General features: G+C 37.4%; 1 pseudogene; it reads right to left on the minus strand.

Moving 5' to 3' along the window:
* Nucleotides 1-1,745: 1,745 nt before the first annotated feature.
* LOC126633859 (ABC transporter G family member 36-like) lies at nucleotides 1,746-17,895 on the minus strand (annotated as a pseudogene).
* Nucleotides 17,896-20,960: the final 3,065 nt, after the last annotated feature.

Consider the following 20,960-nt stretch of genomic DNA (forward strand, 5'->3'; position numbering starts at 1 on the left):
CTCATAACATTTGGCCTCAAGGAAAATCGGACAATGTCTGTCGGGGGAGGGGCATTGATAAAAAGAAATGAATCTGGCATCCATCTTCGGTTCGTTGCTCATATATATGATCAAGGGTCAGGGTGGGATGTATTATGAAGATGGGAGGTAGAGGGAAGGTATATTGGAGGATGGAAGTTTGAGTTTAAAAAAATGATGACAAAATGATAGGAAGGGTGAAAAAGTAACGAAATTAAAACAGCAAAAAAGGACTCTCAAAAAGGCAACCAGAGGAGCGACTAAGGGCGGAACAAGGTGGGATTGTTTTTAGAGAGAAAGAGGAGCTTTCTCTTTAGAAAGCTACAAACTCACTAGTAACAGGATTTCATTTTAACAGTGTTTAACTGTGTTCACTGGCAGATCCATTAAGGGGTAAGAAGGGTCAACTGACCCTCCAAATTACGATGAATCTCCATGGATATGACTTGGGTGCTGCTTATTTGAAGGTTTGAGTTGTCCTTCATATATGCCCTCTAACTGCTTGGTAAAATGCCAAAGAGGAGTTGTTGTTCTAATTTTGTTTTTAAATATAACTTGACCATTATATTCTTGTTATGCGTTGAAAGAGTAAATTTTCTCAATTGAAAGGAATTGGTAGTCTAGCAAAAAAAAAATGGTGGAGATGGCGAGGAACATAGTATATAATCATGTTTACTTGCTAATTACATTGGCTTTAATTCTATATGTTGCTATTGCTTCAGTGGAGAGAGTCTTTTCCGCCATGAATATTGTAAAATGTTCATTGCATAACCGAATGAGAGATCAATAGTTGAGTGATAGCATTGTGGTTTATACCGAGAGCAATATTTTTTCTTCCATCGGTAATGAAGCTATGATGCGTGTTTTCAAAATATGAAAACACATTGTGGACAATTGTAACTTGTTCTATAAATTATGAATGATGGAATTATGGCTTAATTTTTAAAGTTATTATATGTCTAAGAAATGTTTGTGAGCTTTACATGTGACCCCTCCAAATATTTTTTCTTGGATCCGCCGCTAACTGCATTCAACCTACGACGGTGACATCGCAAGTGCTAGCATAGCCCATCATTCCTTTCAAACCATAAATTAAGTAAGAAGAACGTGAAAGCTATTGTGTGAGAGGAGAAATTTTTCATTGTGATCGAAACACAGGTGGTACACCACGTGTTTTTATACAAGTGATGGAAATATTTTTTTTAAGTTATTAATTTTTTAACACACATATCCCACAATTTGTATAGTGACACGGAGTGCATCACTCCTTGTTTCGTCACACTAAAAAATCTCTCATCTAAGAGAGTGAGAACATGAAAATCCAGGGTTAGGTCCCAATTCTGACTTTACCATTATAAATATATATTCTAGCAGCGTGATTCGATTCCAATGTCGCTTGTGTGCAATTGATCTTTTCTTTTTTTTATTAGTTATGTCCTTGTAATAGCTTTTGCCATATTAACTAACTCATCTTTCACCGTGGTAGCTTCAGAAAAATATGCATGAGCCTTTCAGATACAATCTCAACGAGACGTTAACTAAATTCATCATTTATAACAAAAATAACACTAGGGATCACAATTACTCTCTCAAGGGAACAATTCATGTTTAAGGAACGACCTCCTGTATTCTTCTTGGTACATTCTTACATATATTACATATCTCACTTTTGTAACACAACCACATATATAGTTATATAACAGGTATAAGGTATACAAAGAGTTCCTCTACCTAACTTGGAAGTCGAGTGTCCTAACACAGAAAGCAAACATGAAGGCAAAGAAGACTGCGAATCCAACTAGAACTCCAGCCACTGGTCCCATGAAATTTGATTTAAATCCGAAGTGGTCTTCTATGTATCACAGTTGTGCCAGGTGTTATCCCTGGTGCTGTAAAGGTCTCCTCAATGTCTCTATACTGTGACACAATCAATCCATACACCGTCCATGCAACGGGACATATCAAGTAGTACCAAACCCACCATTTGGGTATTTTCTGAAAATTCAAAAGATAAATAATTCGTGTTAACATACATATATAACGAGTTTTAATCACTTGATCACCATTGGGGACGAAAATCCGGAGTCACCAACTGTTAAATCAAAATCCAATAGTTGAGATTCAAACACAATTCAGAAAACTTAAACCATTGGATTTTAATCAGTTGGAAAATGGTCGCTGTGATTTTGTTGATCAATGTGGACCAATAAATCCCAGCATCATTTATAATCCAATTTAAATTAAAGTATATGGTTGTGGGAAGAAGAATACTAGTACTTACTGGTCTTGGAATGAAGAAACCGGAGAAGAGATTGAAGACTGAATAGCAAGCTGCGGCAAATATGGCTGCTACTTGGTGGTTCGGTGTGATGGAAACAGTCATCATGCCGGAGTATGTGAAGTAAAGGAAGGAGAAGAAGTTGATAAAGAAGAACCAGAAGAAATTTTCTACTTTCCATTGGAAGCTCACCATAGCATATACTATCAGTGTATGATAAGTGGTCTGAATAAACACATATGGTATTTCAATAATGACCTGCATGTCATACAAATGGTTTATTTGAGTCAGATGACAATTTTTTATATAGCAACAAAAATCGGACTTATAAGTGTGGATGCAAATTTCCGCCTTCTTCTTTTTGGACAAAATTGTACCTACAAAACAATTAATACCTTATGTCAAGGCCAAGAGCCTCACGCACCCACGAAGAATGGGGGGGGGCTTTGGCCGAAGAACCTTCGATGCCAAAGTTAGAATTTAGAGAGAAAAGTATTTGGAGAGTTTTTTGGGATTTTTGCCAAAATGTTGGAATGAGTGTTTGGTGAAAATAGGAGCCTATTTATAGGGCTAGGAGTGGCCGGTTTGTGAAGGGATTTTGTGGTTATGGTTTTGGCTTAATTAGCCAATTTATTGGTTAATTAAGTATGAAAGAAGTAAATGGGAGGTTACAAAATTATTTATTTGTATAAATGGGGTAATAAAATGGAGAAAAGTGAGAAATGTGAGGATGAAAAGGAAGTGGCCGGCCCTTTAACAATTTTTAGGTTAAATTGTATAATTTAATAGGTAATTAATGAATTAATTGGGTTATTAATCTATTAATTTACCAATTAATATTATTTTGGAGGTTACTTTGCAAAAAAGGGAATTTGATGAGATGAATATTGAATTGTTACCTCTTTAGAGCATTTTTGAGCTGTTCGTGTGCAGGAATCCTGGTGTGCCTCAAGGGTAGTTTGGTCCTCTTTTACTAAACAATCCACGTGTCGCCTTTTGATTATTTGTGGCTCCACAAATGCCCCCACACCTGCTGGGCTGCTCGTAGGAAAGGGCAGCAGGTGTAGAAATCTTCTTGCTCTAGGAAACTTAGGACTGCTTCCTATTTTGATGTAGATTCCCTCTTTAATGTGAAATTAGATACTTCTAGGAAAGGGAAATAAATTTCTCTCAAAGCCTATTTAAGTCCACCTTAAGTGGGTTGTTAAATCAACTTTGGAGAGTGATTTATTTTACCCTATAAGAGAGAGAAAGCTTAGAGGATATTTGTTCCCTCTCATCTAGCAATCTTCTACATCTTGTTCGTGCAAAGGACCGTCTTTCGTTGCTTTCTTTGCCTTTTCTGCGCCGCACCGATGTAAGGAAAATCTTGGGAGGTGCTGCCACAGGGCAACCGTCGGGGCGGTGCGGCACGTCGGCTGGAAAGGACCAGAAGTCGGCTTGGCATGGCCAAGGATGTCGTGTGGTAGGGGCCATTGTTTGTGTTGCTCGGCTTGATTGAAGCCAAGGATTAGCTCGGCATGGGCCGAGGAAGTGGCGTGGCATGGACAACAGTTTGGGCTGCCACGTCTGGGCTGCTTGCCAAAAATGAGGAAACTGCTTGAGTTTGATTTCTCAGCTATCGTAAATGGAGCAGTCAAGGATAAAGCTGCCAAGATCGGAGTTGCTAAAGATGAAGTGTCGAAGCAATTAGTTTAACCTCTCACACTGGAGAGCATACCCTTTTGGGTGTCAAGGATTTGGTTTACCCTCTCGCACTGGAGAGCAATTAGTTTAACCTCTCGCACTGGAGAGCAGACCTATAAAGGGTTTTGAGCAGTTGTTGTGGACATCAGTTAAGCTAGACTTATGAATAACTTCTTGAATCTTCATTGAGAATAAAGAAATAAATCAACTATGCTGGAAGGTAGAAAACTGCATAACAAACTGGATATTCTTCGGCTTGTGAAGCCTTGTTCGTCGAGCTGCTTGAGTCTTTGAACTTATTTGGAAAAAATCCAAACGTGGTTCAGGGGGTGATAGGAACTTCCCCTGCTTGTGTAGGCCGTTTTGTTGACCTGTCAAGATACTCGTCGCATCGGCCCTCATTTGTCAGCTTCTCAAGGTACTGCTTCCACTTCAGGCAGATGTTGGTAGTGTGACCTGGTCCTTGATGGAATGCGTAATATTTTGTATGATCTAGCTTAGTAAGATCGCCTTTCATGGGTGGCGGCTATTTGAACCAAGGTTCATTCTTGAGCTTGCGGAGAATTTGGCCTATTGAAACTGTGAACTTGGTGAATGTTTCAAGCACTGAGTCTTCTCTGGTCGGGGAACATTCCATGTGCTTCTTTTCCTACTCGTTTTTGTTAGACTGTTTGGCCTCGTCCCATAATGCATGCTTTTCTGCCAAAGCATACGAAGCTGCTAGGGTTAATTTTTCTCCCATGATCAATTTTCCGAATAAAGGATGTTCGGTGGGAAGCCCATTTCTGAATGATGTCGTTGCTATGTCTTCGTTGTAGCCAACAATCTTGGCCTTCTCCACTTTGAACCTCTTGACATAGTCGCGAATTGTTTCCTGAGGGTCTTTTACGATGCTGAAGAGATGGTCGGATGTCCTTTTGATTAAGCGGTTAGACGAATACTCCTTAGTGAAAACAAAGGAAAGTTCGTTAAAACTCCGGATCGACTGCGGCGGTAAAGTGTGAAACCAGTCTTACGCCTCGCCTTGTAGAGTTGTCAAAAATTTTGTACATAAGCGCATCGTTGTTCCTGTAGAGGATCATGGTACTGCGGTAATACTTGAGATGTCGATCCGGATCTTCGTCTCCCTTGTATGGAATGAAGTGAGGCATAGTGAACCCGCGAGGTGGATCTATCCACTCGATCTCATTCGTGAATGGTGACATGCTTATGTTGGTCATGTCTCGTCGAAGCGCATCGTCAGCAGCCTTGTTTCGTTGGAAATTGCACAGTCATTCAGTTATGAGCCTATCAACTTCTTGAATTTGCCTCTGCTGGGGCAATGGAATTTTCGACTGCCCCCGGTCGTGACCTATGGGTTTGGGCTGCTCTTTCCTATGCTCGACTCCTCCATGCCGCAGCTGCGGTGCATGTGGACATAATCTGGAAAATATTTCCTCTCAGGACATTGTAAAATATCATGGGTCCTTGAGTTGCAAAGAGCACAAACTGTAGGCTTAAATCCATAATAACCCTTTTCTGCTAATGACACCCAAAGAGGTGGTCCACCGGGTGTTAGATTGAATTCAGGGGGCACTGCAAATTCCATTGTTGCATTGCTAAAAAAAAAACAAATTGTAACTTACCAACCAAACAAAATCAGCAATTAAATAAAAAGATATATACAAAAATAATTAACCAAGAGTTGTAATCTGAGAAAAATAAAACAAAAACGAAAATTAAAATTTTTCTTTTTTTTAGATATGTATAAACAGCAATAACGAATTGAAAATCTGATTAGTAGGAATTATTTTAAATAATCCCCGGCAACGGCGCCATTTTCTTGATAGGGATTTTTACTACTTATGTGAACGGGCTTAAATCTCCTATTTTACTTGCAAGAATCACAAGGTTATTGTAGTATAAACGGATTTCGCAAGGTCATCTCCACATGGATTATTAAATAATTCGAACTAATCAGATTCCATTTAATTATTGTAAAGTAAAAATTGAAGTGATTGATTTTATAACCTAATTAAAATAAAAACGAATTTAATGAATTAAAATAAACAATCTGCAATATTAGGACTAGAGAAGAAAACAGTTCTGAGAAAATCAAATTAAGAAAGCACTAGGGTTCCACCATCACCTAGCAATCCTATGAATTTTTACCCATTACTTATGATCTATACATGCTACTTTGAAGGTTAGATTTTCCTAATTCATATTCTACTTGGAAACTCCAACATAGAACGTATATCTAACATGCAATCCGTCCGGACGTTCAGATCAAATCTGAACATGAAAGACTCATTATGCTTTATGAAAATCCTTTGAAAAACCATGCAATCCTTAAGACGTGATATTCATCCTAAGTGAAATTACAATTATTAATCACAAGAAGCCAGCGTCAATTTCAGGGAACCTTCCGACCAAAATTGCATCAAATTACTTTTCTAAAGATCCTAATGGTGATCAGGCATTAAGACAATTAGATAGTTTTTATCCCGGTGATTAACAATTCAAAATATGCATGCAATCAATCATAAGCAATTAAATAAAAATCACATATTCATGCTAAGGTTCAAGGCTTCGCCCTAGCAAAAGAAATTAGTTCCGCATATTCATAATTGAAATCATAGAAATATCTATTAAGAAAAGGATTGAAAGCACCTTCAAGTAAAAAGTCTTCAAAACCCTAACAATTCTCTGTCTCCAAAATTGCATAAAAGAAAGCGTTTTTAAAAAACTGTAGACGGCCAAGCAATATATTTGCTAAGCCACCACACAAACCCTAGCCAACTAAAATTAATAAAAACCCTAAATAAAAATAGTAAAATTCGTCTAAAATCTGAACAGCCACGTTTTGGCCCATAAGCTGCTCCAAAACAGGCCCAATATAGCTGGATTTAATGTTTGGAATATTCGGAACACTTTTCCAGAAGGCCACGAACCCATCCGAGGTCATCTTGGGCTCCAAAAACGCAATTTAAGCCCAAAAACGTCATTTTCCAGCACTGCGCACTGCTTCTTTATTTCATCGCCAGAAAATACCCGCTTGGTAGAAAAATCCCAAATTTTGATACGATCAAGCTAAGTGACTCACGAACGTCATCCAACTGGAATTACTCCAAAATTCGTCCATTTGATCCTGTTTTGCTCCAGAGGAAGTCGGAAGTCCTATATTGAAAATACAATTCAAAGTATCAAAATTCTTCCAATATATTAACCAAAATATACTAAGATTAGGGTAAAATATATAATATAAAATCTACTCATCAACTACTTCTCTCCGTCTGCCGTGCTGCCTACTCCGATGCGAGGTAGAGAATGCTCCTTGCGAGCCTAATTGTGAATGAACAATTCGCCTGGAAGGTTGTCCATGTTGATAATCGGAGTGTGACCTCAACCGTGAACGTATGCTCGTCCGTGGGCTTGATTGGGAATGCACACTCCTCCGCGCGCTAAGATGAGAGTATACGCTATCCCAAGGACCTAAGCGGGAACGTAAACTACCAGAACTTTCGGATCGTGGCTGGTTGATAGGCTACTTACTGGGACGCTGGTGGAGAGGTTCATTTGCCCTTGTCCTACTTAGGGACACCTCATCTAGGGCACGTTGGATCTCGGTGCGTTGTAAGAGTTGATTCACCAAGGTTGTCTATTGTGCAAGGGTGCTCGTCAACTTTATGACTTGTCGTGACAAGTGTTGTTCACCATTTGGAATGGAAGAGCTTGGAAGGAATGTGCCTCCTTGAGCAATAGAAGTGTGGTAGACTCCGGGTGCAAGATTTGAATTGGGAAATGTCAAATCCGCGGAGAAATATGGTGAAAATGCCCCCGGCTTAATGGTTGCTCCAAATAGTTGAGATATTCTCGGTCCAACTTGAGCTGCTTTGGAAACCATGGGAGGCAGGGCTGCAGGAGCAAGCAGGGCTGCAGGAGCAAGCTAAATTACGGGAGCAGGCTGGGTCGCGGAAGCAAGCTGGGTCGCGGAAGCAGGTAGGGCTGCAGAAGCAGGTTGGATTATGGAAACAGGTTGGGTCACGGAAGCAGGCTGCTTAATGCGTGATGCATGCGAATGCGAGGCTTGGGCTCGAATTGGAAACGCACTGGGCTCACGTTGGGCATGAAGTGACATGGTTTAGGCCGTGGCTTTGGTGGCATGGGCCTTGGATAACACAGCTTGGGCCGTAGTGGTGGAGCCATGGACCTCGCCGCGGGTGATTGCCATGGTGGCCACCTCGGTGGTTGCCATGGTGGAGCCTTGTGGTGGTGGCGCCGCTCCCCCTAAGATCACGTTTAGTCTCGTAGATCACCGCGGTCCCATTTCTTGAATATTGGAATTTTCACTTGTGGAATTTTCTAAATTTCTAGCCATTGTATTTCTCTTTTATGTTTTATCAAAGAATTTTGGCAAATAAAAAATTCTAATAATAAGAACGTACGAAAAATACAAGTGGACTAGAAAATAGAGAAAATAGAGAAAAAACCTTTTTGCTTGAGTCTTCTACGAGTGTGAATCTCAACTCTCAATGAAAGTACCAATTTGTGGATGCAAATTTCCGCCTTCTTCTTCTTGGACAAAATTGCACCTACAAAACAATTAACACCTTTGGTCAAGGCCAAGAGCCTCACGTGCCCACGATGAATGGGGGGGGCTTTGGCCGAAGAACCTCCTATGTCAAAGTTAGAATTTAGAGAAATGTATTTGGAGAGTTTTTTGAGATTTTTGCCAAAATGTTGGAATGAGTGTTTGGTGAAAATAGGAGCCTATTTATAGGGCTAGGAGTGGCCGGTTTTTGAAGGGATTTTGTTGTTATGGTTTTGGCTTAATTAGCCAATTTATTGGCTAATTAAGTATGAAAGAAGTAAATGAGAGGTTACAAAATTATTTATTTGTATAAATGGGGTAATAAAATGGAGAAAAGTAAGGTGAGGATGAAAAGGAAGTGGCCGGCCCTTTAACAATTTTTAGGTTAAATTGTATAATTTAATAGGTAATTAATGGATTAATTGGGTAATTAATCTATTAATTTACCAATTAATATTATTTTAGAGGTTACTTTGCAAAAAAGGGAATTTGATGAGATGAATATTGAATTGTTACCTCTTTGGAGCATTTTTGAGCTGCTCGTGTGTAGGAATCCCGGTGTGCCTCAAGGGTGGTTTGGTCCTCTTTTACTAAAAAATCCACGTGTCGCCTTGTGATTATTTTTGGCTCCACAATAAGTGTGTTATGTGAAACTAGGATCAATACTATATACGATCAAAATGTGAGTTAACGTAAGTATTTATTTGCCCCTCACCTGTGCCAGTGCACAAGGTAATGCAGATTACATCCCAGTAGAAAACTGTTCTTTCAATGGCGACAATTGGCTGCACCATTGCGCAGTTATCAACTCCAACAAAAAGAACAGCAGCGTACATAGCCCCGATAATCATGGTCAAATCAGAACTGCTTTCCCTGGATAAGGAAAAAATTATAATGAGCAAGTAATTCGTGTTTGGAAAACTCTTGAACAAAAAATTTTAAATAGTTAAAAAAATGAGTACATAGCACATACAACATCCCAGAAAATACTTCCTAGGAGAAGGGCAGCTGCCAAGGTAAAAAAGAATCTGACAAGGTTATAGTCAGGACTTCTCCAATATGTCCACCACTGCTTCCAGAGGCAAGACTGGAATTGCTTCCATGACGACTGAGAAAACTGAGTGGGGGAATAGAGGTCGTTTGCTCCTGCTGGTGGTGTGCTCAACTCATTTACTAAGGCTTTGTTTCTCCTGGTCATAAATATTGGAATATAAGTTTTATATTTTCCAAAAAACTAGCCAATTCCGAACCCTGCAACTAAATAGTATTATTTACAATTTTTTTTTCTACTTACTGATACTAGCCAGATGATTTGTAGTATTGAGCAAAGTCCATTCCAAGCCGGACCTCAATTGACGTTGAGCTCGCCTCAAGCATCCATGTAGCTGGATTATACTTCTCTTTGATTTTTGGCACACCAGGAACCGCCTGGAATTAAGTCGGTAAGTATAGACTTAGATGACAATCCTTTGATTTCTTTTTACAAAATTAAGATATGAAAAAAGTTGCACGCAGATAAAATACCACAAAATATTCAACAATCTTGTGATAATTGCGGCCCAGTGGTCCTAAGTAGATAACTTGTCCTCCTAAGTAGATAATTTGTCCTTCTCTCTTCATCAGTAGCAGCTCATCAAATGCCTCAAATATATCTATGCTAGGCTGATGAATTGTGCAAACAACTGTTCTCCCAGTGTCCACTGTATTTCTAACAGTCCTCATAACAATGGCAGCTGCCCTTGCATCAAGACCTGATGTTGGTTCATCCATGAAAATGATTGAGGGATTGGCATCAAGCTCAACAGCAATCGTTAAACTCTTTCTTTGTTCTGTTAACAACCCCGAAACTCCGGGAAGCGCTACTAAAGCATCTTTGAGATTGTCTAGCTCAACCAGTTGCATCACTTGACCTACAAAAATCTGCAAATATATATAGTATATGCAGTTCAGCATTTAAATAATTGTGCTACGCGTTGTTCAGAGAAGCAGTGCAAATCATGGTTTTACCATCTTTTCCTTGTTGTTGACTTCTTTAGGGAGTCTAAGGAAAGCTGAGTAAATCAACGATTCTTTTATAGTAACTTGGGGTGAGTGGATATCAGCTTGTTCACAGTAACCAGAAATTCTTGCAAAGGTTTCTTGCTTCTTAGGGTACCCGGAAATTCTAATGTCACCTTCAATGTAACCTCCAGTCTTTCTTCCTGCTAAGACATCCATCAAAGTTGTTTTCCCAGCCCCACTGACGCCCATTAGGGCAGTCAAGATCCCAGGCCTAAATGCACCAGTTACTTCACGAAGTAGTTCCAGCCTGTCCTCTGTTACTCCTTCCTCCTTCATTTCCTGTTATAGTGAACTAAGTTAGCTAATTAAATAGTGAAGTTGGACTACAATAAAATGTTTCAGATAAACAAAGAGTGAAATATAGAAAAAAAGAAAGATTACAGAGGGCATGTCCACAAAATAATTAACACTGTCGAAGGACATTGCAAGAGGAGTGAAAGGTAGAACCATTCCTCTCTTGGGGGTAACGCCACTGGAGACTTCTGAGAGACGAATCAGCATTTCTATCCAGTCCACTAGAGCTAGAACGACTGCTCATTTGTCTGACTTTCATTTCTCCTACGAAAAGTTTAATCCAATAAGAAACTCGGATAACAATGTGTTCCTTTACAATTGACAATATTTTTCTGTTTCCTACTTGTATTGTTTCCATCAGTAGATGATAATGATTGAGGCAATGAAACTTTCTTGGATGGGGGTCTTCTCAGTCTTGGCTCTTCCTTTGATTCTTCTTGGTCTAGCTCCATTTTGTTTGCTGCTTCTTCAGATATGATGGCTTGTGGCTTTCCAGGAGCTAATTTATTGAAACAAAACCATGAAAAACTGTCACTTTAAAAGTTTAAATGAAAGAAGAAATTCCATGTTAGACATAAAAAGGAATATTGACTCTTACCATTTAGGTACATAAGAGAGAGCGTATAAAGGGAGTTGAATAGAACAATAAACCCCAGAAGAGCGCCAGAACCAATCCAAAACCAGTTTTGTTGTGGTAAACATCAAAGTTATTAAGCACTGCCTCACCCACGCTGGTAACATTATCTAAAGCCTGCAGCACAAGGAAGTTCAATGCAGAAGTTTAGCCTTTTTGTTACGTTAAACAAATGTATCTCATAAACGACATGTGCAAGGAAGAGCTTAAGTTTAGCGTACCCGTTTGTTCATCCACCTCGGAGCATACATTTCATTTACTGAGATAGCATTGAAGCCATATGACAAAGGTGCAATCCAGTATGCCCACGTCCACCAATCTGGAATTTGACCTGTCACAGATGAAGCAACTCATTGAATATTCAGTGAAATACTAATTTGGTCCCTTATTGTTAGTTTTTGACTAATTTTTGAAAACTACATTTGCAATAAAGATGTAGAGTACTTGGATCTAATGGAAGACGTGGCACAGAACCGAGCACAATGACATTCTGGGATTCATACAGCTGACCCCACTTAGTAAGAAAAGGCTTTGTTGTTGTTGTTGTAAATTTGCAACTCAAACTAACCATTTGGAATTATGAAACCTCCAAGCATGAAACTAGAAGAGTGAGAGTCCCGCCAGTGTTTGATATGATCATGGTCCTGCTAACTTCAGCAATAAGCCTAAATAGCGATGATGCCATTTGTTGGATCAGAAATACCAATAATAATTGCTTGAAAAACCTGCAAATATTTTGATATCTGCAATTAGTATCTCAACGACATGAAACTTTTCAACCCACATATGCTGGTATGATACAGAAGTAAGCGAAAAAGAGTAAATTGCAATTTTATTGACTTACATACACGTGTGTATAATATTGTACCTAATCAAAGTAACAAGAATTTTGTGCCTACGTATCTATACAAAATAACATGAAATAGTTTACCTACCGACGAAAGGACCAACATAAAAATTCAATCAAACATTTGGTTGGTGAACAAACTATCTTATTCAATGATGGAAATCTAATTTACGAACAAAATACATAGAAATGAAATTAAACAGAGACAAATGTGGTACCTGCTAGCTTCCGGTGCAAATCCAATGACGTATTATGTAAAGGCCGTCCAAACAGTAGATTCGATGATGGATATAGGAATCCCAAGCAGGACAGATGGAAGAGTGAAAGTCCAAGCAGGGTGGAAAAGAAGGTCTCTATGCTTGTAAAACACAGGAAGTCTTGCAATGGTCAATGAAAGCTCAGCAAACCCATTAAACATGTTTACGATTAGGACAAAGATAAGTGCACCAACATAGAGTGCTCCATCATCTTCATTTCTAGTGTTCAGTTCAGCCTCAACGCTATGAATGCCCCTATTATAATTTGGACAGTCTTGAAAATGTAAATAAATGAGTTCGTTTGCATGAGCAGCCATTCTTTATCAAAACATGCCTTGAGAAGCTGCATTTTGGGTATTGAATATGTTTTGAATACAAAGGCTGCCTTGTGGCTTTGAGCCTTGTCGAATGGGACTGAGAGCTCATTCGCTATCCTCATGCCGACATGGAAACGCTTGAACCGGTTTGCAAATTCCTTGACCGATACATATCTGTATGGAGTCCTGTCTGCCCAATACTGCTCTTGGTCTTTTCTTGAGGTAACCTGAAAAGGTTGGACAGAGTTATGGGATGTAAAGGCATATAACAATAGTTTTTATATAAGTGATATTAGGGTAGGGCTGGAAGTCGAACTCGAGACTTCCGGTGGAATGACAAATGCTTTTAAACAATTGGGCTACAACTCCTTGTTTTGGACTAGAAGTTGGGAGAAAGCATTATTAGGTACAACCAAACAAGTTATATACAATTATATGTTCATCTCTTTTATCATGACTAGTCACGTGATAAAAGATAAACAGAAACATATAGGTAAATGTGTGCAACTGGTGGTAGGGAAGTTTTTCTGGGAAGAGGGTCTTAAGCAATATGTCACTTGCTCCTAATTTATAATAAGATGTGTCACAACATATTTATATTAAAGTGAGATTTTATCATGATTATACCTCTTGTAAAAAATCGGCAATTCCCTTTCTCTCAAGGCATCGAAATCCACATGTCTCAAAGAACTCTAATATGTTCTCACGTGGTCCCTGATAGACGATCTAGCATTCTGATAATAAAATGATATATCAAAAAGATCAAATGTCTTAGGAGCATATTGAAGTAGAGATACCAAGATCGTAGCCTCAGTGATATGTACAATTTGTCGTAGGCACTTCACGATTTGGAATGTCATGGAGTTATCAAGGTTTGTTGAGATCTCATCCATGAACAATGTTTTAGTAGGTCCAACAATCATATCACCTGTATTTAATCGTATTAATTACTTTCTCAAAATATTGTACATGTACGGCAATGTATAAAATTTAACATTTGCACTTTTGACGTTCATATATAATACAACCTTTTTTTAAATACAAGAATATAGCAATTAACTTGCGATTTAGAATGACGTGTGTAAAATTATTTAAACGGTATTTACCATACTATTATTCAGTTAAATTTAGTCATTGCTTATCAAACAATATTAAAAAATCCTTTTGAATATTGCAAAGACATTTGTTTTTCAAAGTGCATCAAAATTCCAGTTCTTACTGTGCGTAAGACGACTTTGCAAAGAAAATTCAAAGTGTGACACCATCCACAAGTATCTTTTTTTTGTTTTTGGTGAACCATCCACAAGTATCTTTGGTCTACAACATGAGATCATATGATCAACGACCCTATTGATCGCCAATTTGAAGTGACAATGATGCTAACTATTTTATTTATCATTGTTGAATAAGTTTAAATTTCAAGATACATATGCTGGATAAACACAAATCTCAAAATTTAAACTTACCAAATAATAATAATTAAGGAAATGACTCTTACCATCACTTGAGAGCATAGTCTGAAATATCGATAATATCGACAAAATATCGAGGATATTTCGGTTTTTTCGATCACGGATATTTCGGAACATATCCATGTATATATCGTACAAATATCGACAATATCGACGATAATATCGGAAAATATCGATGTCAATAATTTCGCTCACATTTCAGCAATATTTTGTCAAAATATCGGTGTAATATCGCTAAAATATCGAAAATATCGATGTAAAGGAAGGAAAAAAAAAGAAAAAGAAGAAAAAAAATATTGACGAAATATCAAGGATATTTCGGTTTTTTCAAATCACGGATATTTCGGAACATATCCATGTACATATCGTACAAATTTCAACAATATCGACGATAATATCGGAAAATATCGATGTCGATAATTTCGCTCACACTTCAGCAATATTTTGTCAAAATATCGGTGTAATATCGCTAAAATATCGAAAATATCGATGTAAAGGAAGGAAAAAAAAATTGAAAAAAAAATTGAAAAAAAAGAAAAAAATGGCAAAAAGGGAGGAAAAAAAAACACAAAGGGGATTTGAACCCCTCTCATTTTACTCCTCCAACACCGTAACCACCATACATCACTTATGTTTTAGTGATAATATGCTAAAATATTTATATTTATATGAGTGACATGTTAACAATTACATGCAAAACTATTTTGGGAATTTATCATTTGATGAATACTCTTCACAATAAACTTACTCTACACATAGAGATGATGAAGATAGTGAAAATTTTGAACCTCATAAGAACTTTATGTGGTACTAAATCACTCATGCATCTTACCATGCAATGTATAAAGTGTAAAATATTGTAGTAAATCATTATATATAAATGATTATGGTGTGTTTAATCTTTTTTTCATTAATTACTACATATTTTTTACACTCACAGTGTTTGCCTGCTCGCTATATAATCAACTTAAATCAGTTAAATCCATCATGTAATGCATTTCCTTCTAATTTTTTTTTTGATAAACTAATAGATAATTGACTAAATAAACATTCTCCAAAGTTTCGATAAAAATTTCCAAGTGTTTCTTACAATTTCCATAGTTTTTATTCAATTTTTTTCGATATCGATAATATCCCAATATTTCTATCGAAATTTCCATGTTTTTTTACTACCGATATTTCTGATATCATCGATATTTTATACCATGCTTGAGAGTGATGATAAAAATATATTCCTTTTTATTCTAAAATTCTAAAAACAGTCTGAAAGACAAAAGGTGGGAATTGACCTGTGGTTTCTCGGTTTTTCTGGCCACTCTCTGCATGTCATCTCCAACAATTGTGTCCTTACATATATCAAGCCCCAAAATCTGTACCATTCAATAAAAAATCATGTTACTTAGCAATTACAAGAAGATGAGCTCATGCTTCATCACCATTTCATTAAAAAAAATTACAATAAAAAGAATAATTCTAAAGGGTGTTTTAGTAAATTGCTTGCAAAAGCATGGTTGTCAACAACCAAAGTGTAAGCATGGGCTTCCCTATCCAGCAATGTGTTTAGAACAAAGCAGTCATCAAAGTAGGCTGGGAAGGATAATTTGACTATTAAGTAACGTTAAGTAGCGGCTACTTCTCTAGCTCACAAAGCAGTCATCAAAGTAGGTTGGGAAGGATAATGGTGTGATATCCCCACACCTTGTTTTACTTCTCACATACCCTTTTAATTTTCGGTTGTCAGATCAAATGAATTGGAGAAGATCAAAGGACATAAATTAACAAGAGGTGTGTGAGAAGTAAAAAGATGTGTGTGGATATCATACCCCAAAAATAATTTGACTATTAAGTAACGTTAAGTAACGCCTACATAACGGAGTTTTTAACGGAATGATCAAAATAATGGATGGTGGACAATCTCATTAATCATTTCTATTGATTTTCAATCTCAGATACCAAAGTGATGTGTTATGCAATTCTTTAGGACCATTTTAGCTAAAAAGCCAAATCTGCCATCTAAATAATTAAGAATACTAAGACGTGCATGTTTATGAGACTGACAGACTAACCAATGCCTGCCTTCTTCTCGATCGAGCTGTTATATACTAGTCTAAGCCCGCAAGTTTTGTAAGTGAAGCAATTTTTTTTTTCTTCTATTTTTGGAGAGAAATGTGAAAGAGAGAACGTGGGATCTAACAGAAATTTAAATTGAAAGTTTTTAAAATTTAAAATAAGAGATATGATATAGTTATATGCTGGTGATGGAAAAACCAAATTGTCTTTACACCCTTTTTAATTCACAAAGAGAGTTTGCTAATAGATAGTTTAGATGAATAACATACTTGAACCATAACTAATTGACAATTAATTTGCAAATTAAGATAAGATGGACCATTTTAGTTTAGGGTAAAGCTTTTTTTTCAAATTACTTACTTTGAGAGTATAATCAGTAATGAGACTGCTCTCAAGTCCTCCCATTGAAGTAGCCTGAAAAAGAAAAAACAACCCTGAAATTTAGATATAACTAAATGTATATACGAGGGGTTTGTGTGTGAAATATATATATAATATTACATATGTAAATATAAAATATTACCTTCATGAAAAGGTCTACTTCTGGCTCTGGATATATCCCAGCTTCCTTTTCTCTTCTAGCAAGCTCAGAAAGAAATTCTACATATAAATCATTGAATAATTAAAATGGAGATTGAAGATAAATATAAAAGAGTGAATTTTGACGAGATGGATTAATAAAAGGGAGTTTTAATGAAATGGTTTGGACCAATTTTTTCTTAACCAAAAACCATGTACAACTTTTATTTAATAAAAAAGGTTTGAGATTTAATAAAAAGGACAAAAATAACATACAAAAGACCACAAAAAAAAAGTCCCACGGGCAGAAGCAAAACCCAGCATGCAACATCAAAATTTTTTTCCAACTTTGCCCCTTAACAAAAATTAATCAAAATCTGTTAACACAACTTTCTATTATTTATGAAATTGCCATCGAGCCTAAAAAGTCAAATAAAACCAAAATTGTTGTAAATAGTGGGTTACCCACATGTGTATAGTAATGTATATAATAAAGTATCACATCTGAATAGTAAGTTTTCGTTGACGTGGCTTTATAAATAGAGCACTTCGGTTGTTCAATGAAAAAGAACATCAAGAAGAGAAAATGAAGAAATATAATACTCTCTGTATCTCTCATTTTCTAATATCTGCAATACTTTTGTCAGTGTGATATTTTGCACCACTTCGTCCTCGCTCTTAGCAAAGGTTATTTCTCTACTTTTGTCTATTTATAACACGTTATCAGCACGACTCTCTAATTATTTCTCATTTCCCTTCACCGAAAGAAGAAAAGAAAAAAAGAATGCTTCCTCTAAGGTTTTTACTGTTCTTCTTCTTCCTCTACCTCAATTGCTAGATATACCCTTGCGAAGAACTGTTTCGACCATGTTTACTTCTAGTTCTCAACCTAACAGTTACTTATATCTTTGATTTTTTGTTTGGTGTAACTCTTGAATACTAACCCAGTGTTTATTTATGCAATCCAAGATGGTACAATATCATCGCCTATCTTGGACTGCAGATCTAGTTTTACTGCAAATTTTAAGTTGAGCGGTATAATCGCCTACCCTATCTTGCATATTTAAATTTACCTGCTTTACATATTTAAATTTTATTGCAATTTTAGGTGGTGTGGAATAATCACCCACTCTGCTCTGCAAATTTAAATTTTATCGCAATTTTAGGTGGTGCGGTATAATCGTCCACCCTGCTTTACATATTTAATTTTATTGCAATTTTAGATGGTGCAGTATAATCGTCCACCTTACTCTACAAATTTAAATTTTCTGTTGTTTAAAGTGATGCGGAATAATCGTCCATCCTATACTTGTTTCGATGAGAATAGTGTGGTACAATTGCCCTTCTCATTAATCATGTAAATCTCGAGCCTGAAGTTTCGAGTACTTAACATTTTGGCCTGAAGATAAAAAATTTGTAAGAACCAGAAGTTCTAACAATATATTCCTCCATAACACATATTATTGCAAGTTCTTACACACCTCATTTTTCTTTCAGAAAAGAAAATGGCAAACTTGGTAAAGCTTGATTTTGCTGCCCTGGAAATTATTGGAAAGAATTACTTTACCTGGGTACTGGATACCAAGATCCATCTGGAAGCAGCGAATCTTAAAGATACCACCAGGGAAGAGAGCAGCTCATCCTCTCAAGATCGGGCGAAGGCCATGATTTTTATTCGTTGCCATCTTGATAAGGCACTAAAGAGCGAGTACTTAACGGTTGAAGATTCTTTAGCCCTCTGGAAGGCCTTGAGAAACAGATACAATCACCAGACAATGGTGATTCTTCCAAGAGTTCGCTATGACTGGACTCACCTAAGGATCCAGGATTTCAAGTCAGTGGCTGAGTACAATTCGGCGTTGTTCAGAATTACCTCTCAGATGAAGCTCTGTGGGGATACTATTACTGAGGAGATGTTATTGGAAAAGACTTTCAGCACATTCCATGCCTCTAAAATGTTCCTGCAGCAGCAGTATAGAGCGCGAGGCTTCACTGAATATAACCAGCTGATATCTGTTCTTCTGGTAACTGAACAGAACAATGAGTTCCTGATGAAAAACCATAATTCCCGACCTACTGGATCAACACCGTTCCCAGAAGTGAATGCTGCTTCCTTTGAAAGGAATACCATATCCTCCCGTGACAATAATTACAAACGAGGACGTGGCCACAAACAAGGCCGGTGGAAAGGGAAAGGCAAGAACCATGGTGTCCAGTTTCACAACCAGGTTCCAAGGCATAATTCAGGCACAAGCTTTAAAAATGCAAATTGCCATAAAGGAAAAGCTCATATGAACACTCCTAGAAATCCTGAAGGAGTTTGCCATAGGTGTGGTGGCAACGGACAATGGGCGCGCACTTGTCGCACCCCAAAGCATCTGTGGATCTGTATCAAGCCTCCTTCAAGGAAAATGGTGTCGAGATCAATTTCTTCGACCAGGCTCAACCAATGGAAACACTTGATCCAGTGACCAATTTATCAGGACAGTTAAACACAAACTCACCTGGATGCTACAAACTTTATTAATGAAAGAGGGAATGAAGTTTATGGGTCCGATTGAATTATTTATGTTTAAGTACTCCTGTTATTTGTACTTGTGGTTTAATGCTCGCATTTTCAATTCAATAAAAGTAGTATTCCAGTATGAATAAACTGCTTTTTCTTTACTCAGATAACATGGATAAAAATTATGGTTATTCTCAAAACAAGAGCAATGGTGGAGCCTTTTGTCTTGCAAACAGCGCAACCACGCATTCAATACTTCAAGATCGAAAGTTTCTCGAATTTGGTACTTGCAAAAGTAAAGGTAACAACAATATCAGGGCAATCAAATGTAATTGAAGGCTCAGGAAAAACCCAGATTATGTTACCAAATAGAACAATGTTGTCCATACAGAATGCATTATATGCTACTCAATCCATTCGAAATTTGTTGAGTTTTAAAGACATACGTCTAAATGGATACCACATTGAAACGAAAGGTGTAAAAAATGTGGAATATTTATGCATTACCTCCAATGATACCCAAAAGCGTATATTGGAGAAGTTGCATGGTTTATCGAGTGGATTGTATTATACATACATAAAGACAGTTGAGACACATGCTGTCATGAACCAGAAGTTCATGGATTCAAAGGTTTACATGCTTTGGCATAACCGTCTGGGTCATCCAGGATCTACCATGATGCGTATAATCATTACCAACTCTAATAGACATCTATTATTGAGCAGACACATTGATGTCTCAAATGATAACCTTTGCAAGGCTTGTTCCCAAGGGAAGTTGGTAATTAGACCATCACAACTAAAGGTTGATGATGAATCCCCATCATTTTTGCAAAGAATTCAAGGGGATATTTGTGGACCTATTCAACCACCTTGAGGACCATTTCGACATTTTATGGTTTTGGTTGATGCATCTACCCGATGGTCATATGTTTTCCTATTGTTTACTCGAAATGTAGCTTTTGCAAGACTTCTTACTCAGATAATTAAGCTGCGAGTACAGTTCCCAGATCATCCCATTAAGTCCATTCGACTTGATAACGCTGGTGAATTTATGTCTCAAACCTTTAATGATTACTGCATGGCACTGGGCATTGATGTTGAACATCATGTTCCTCATGTCCATACCCAAAATGGTTTAGTAGAGACATTTATCAAGCGGCTTCAACTAATAGCCCGCACTCTGCTTATGAGAACGAAATTGCCAGTCTCTGCATGGGGAACATACAACATCATTGGTTCGACTAAGACCCATAGCCAACCACCAATACTCATCAATACAACTCGTGTTTGGACATCAGCTAAACATTTCACATTTACGAGTTTTTGGTTGTGCTGTTTATGTGCCTATTGCACCGCCACAACAAACTAAAATGGGACCTCAGCGCTGACTAGGAATTTATGTGGGTTTTGATTCACCATGTATCA

The sequence above is a fragment of the Malus sylvestris genome, chromosome 9 (assembly GCF_916048215.2).
Source record: "Malus sylvestris chromosome 9, drMalSylv7.2, whole genome shotgun sequence".
Classification (NCBI taxonomy): Eukaryota; Viridiplantae; Streptophyta; class Magnoliopsida; order Rosales; family Rosaceae; genus Malus; species Malus sylvestris.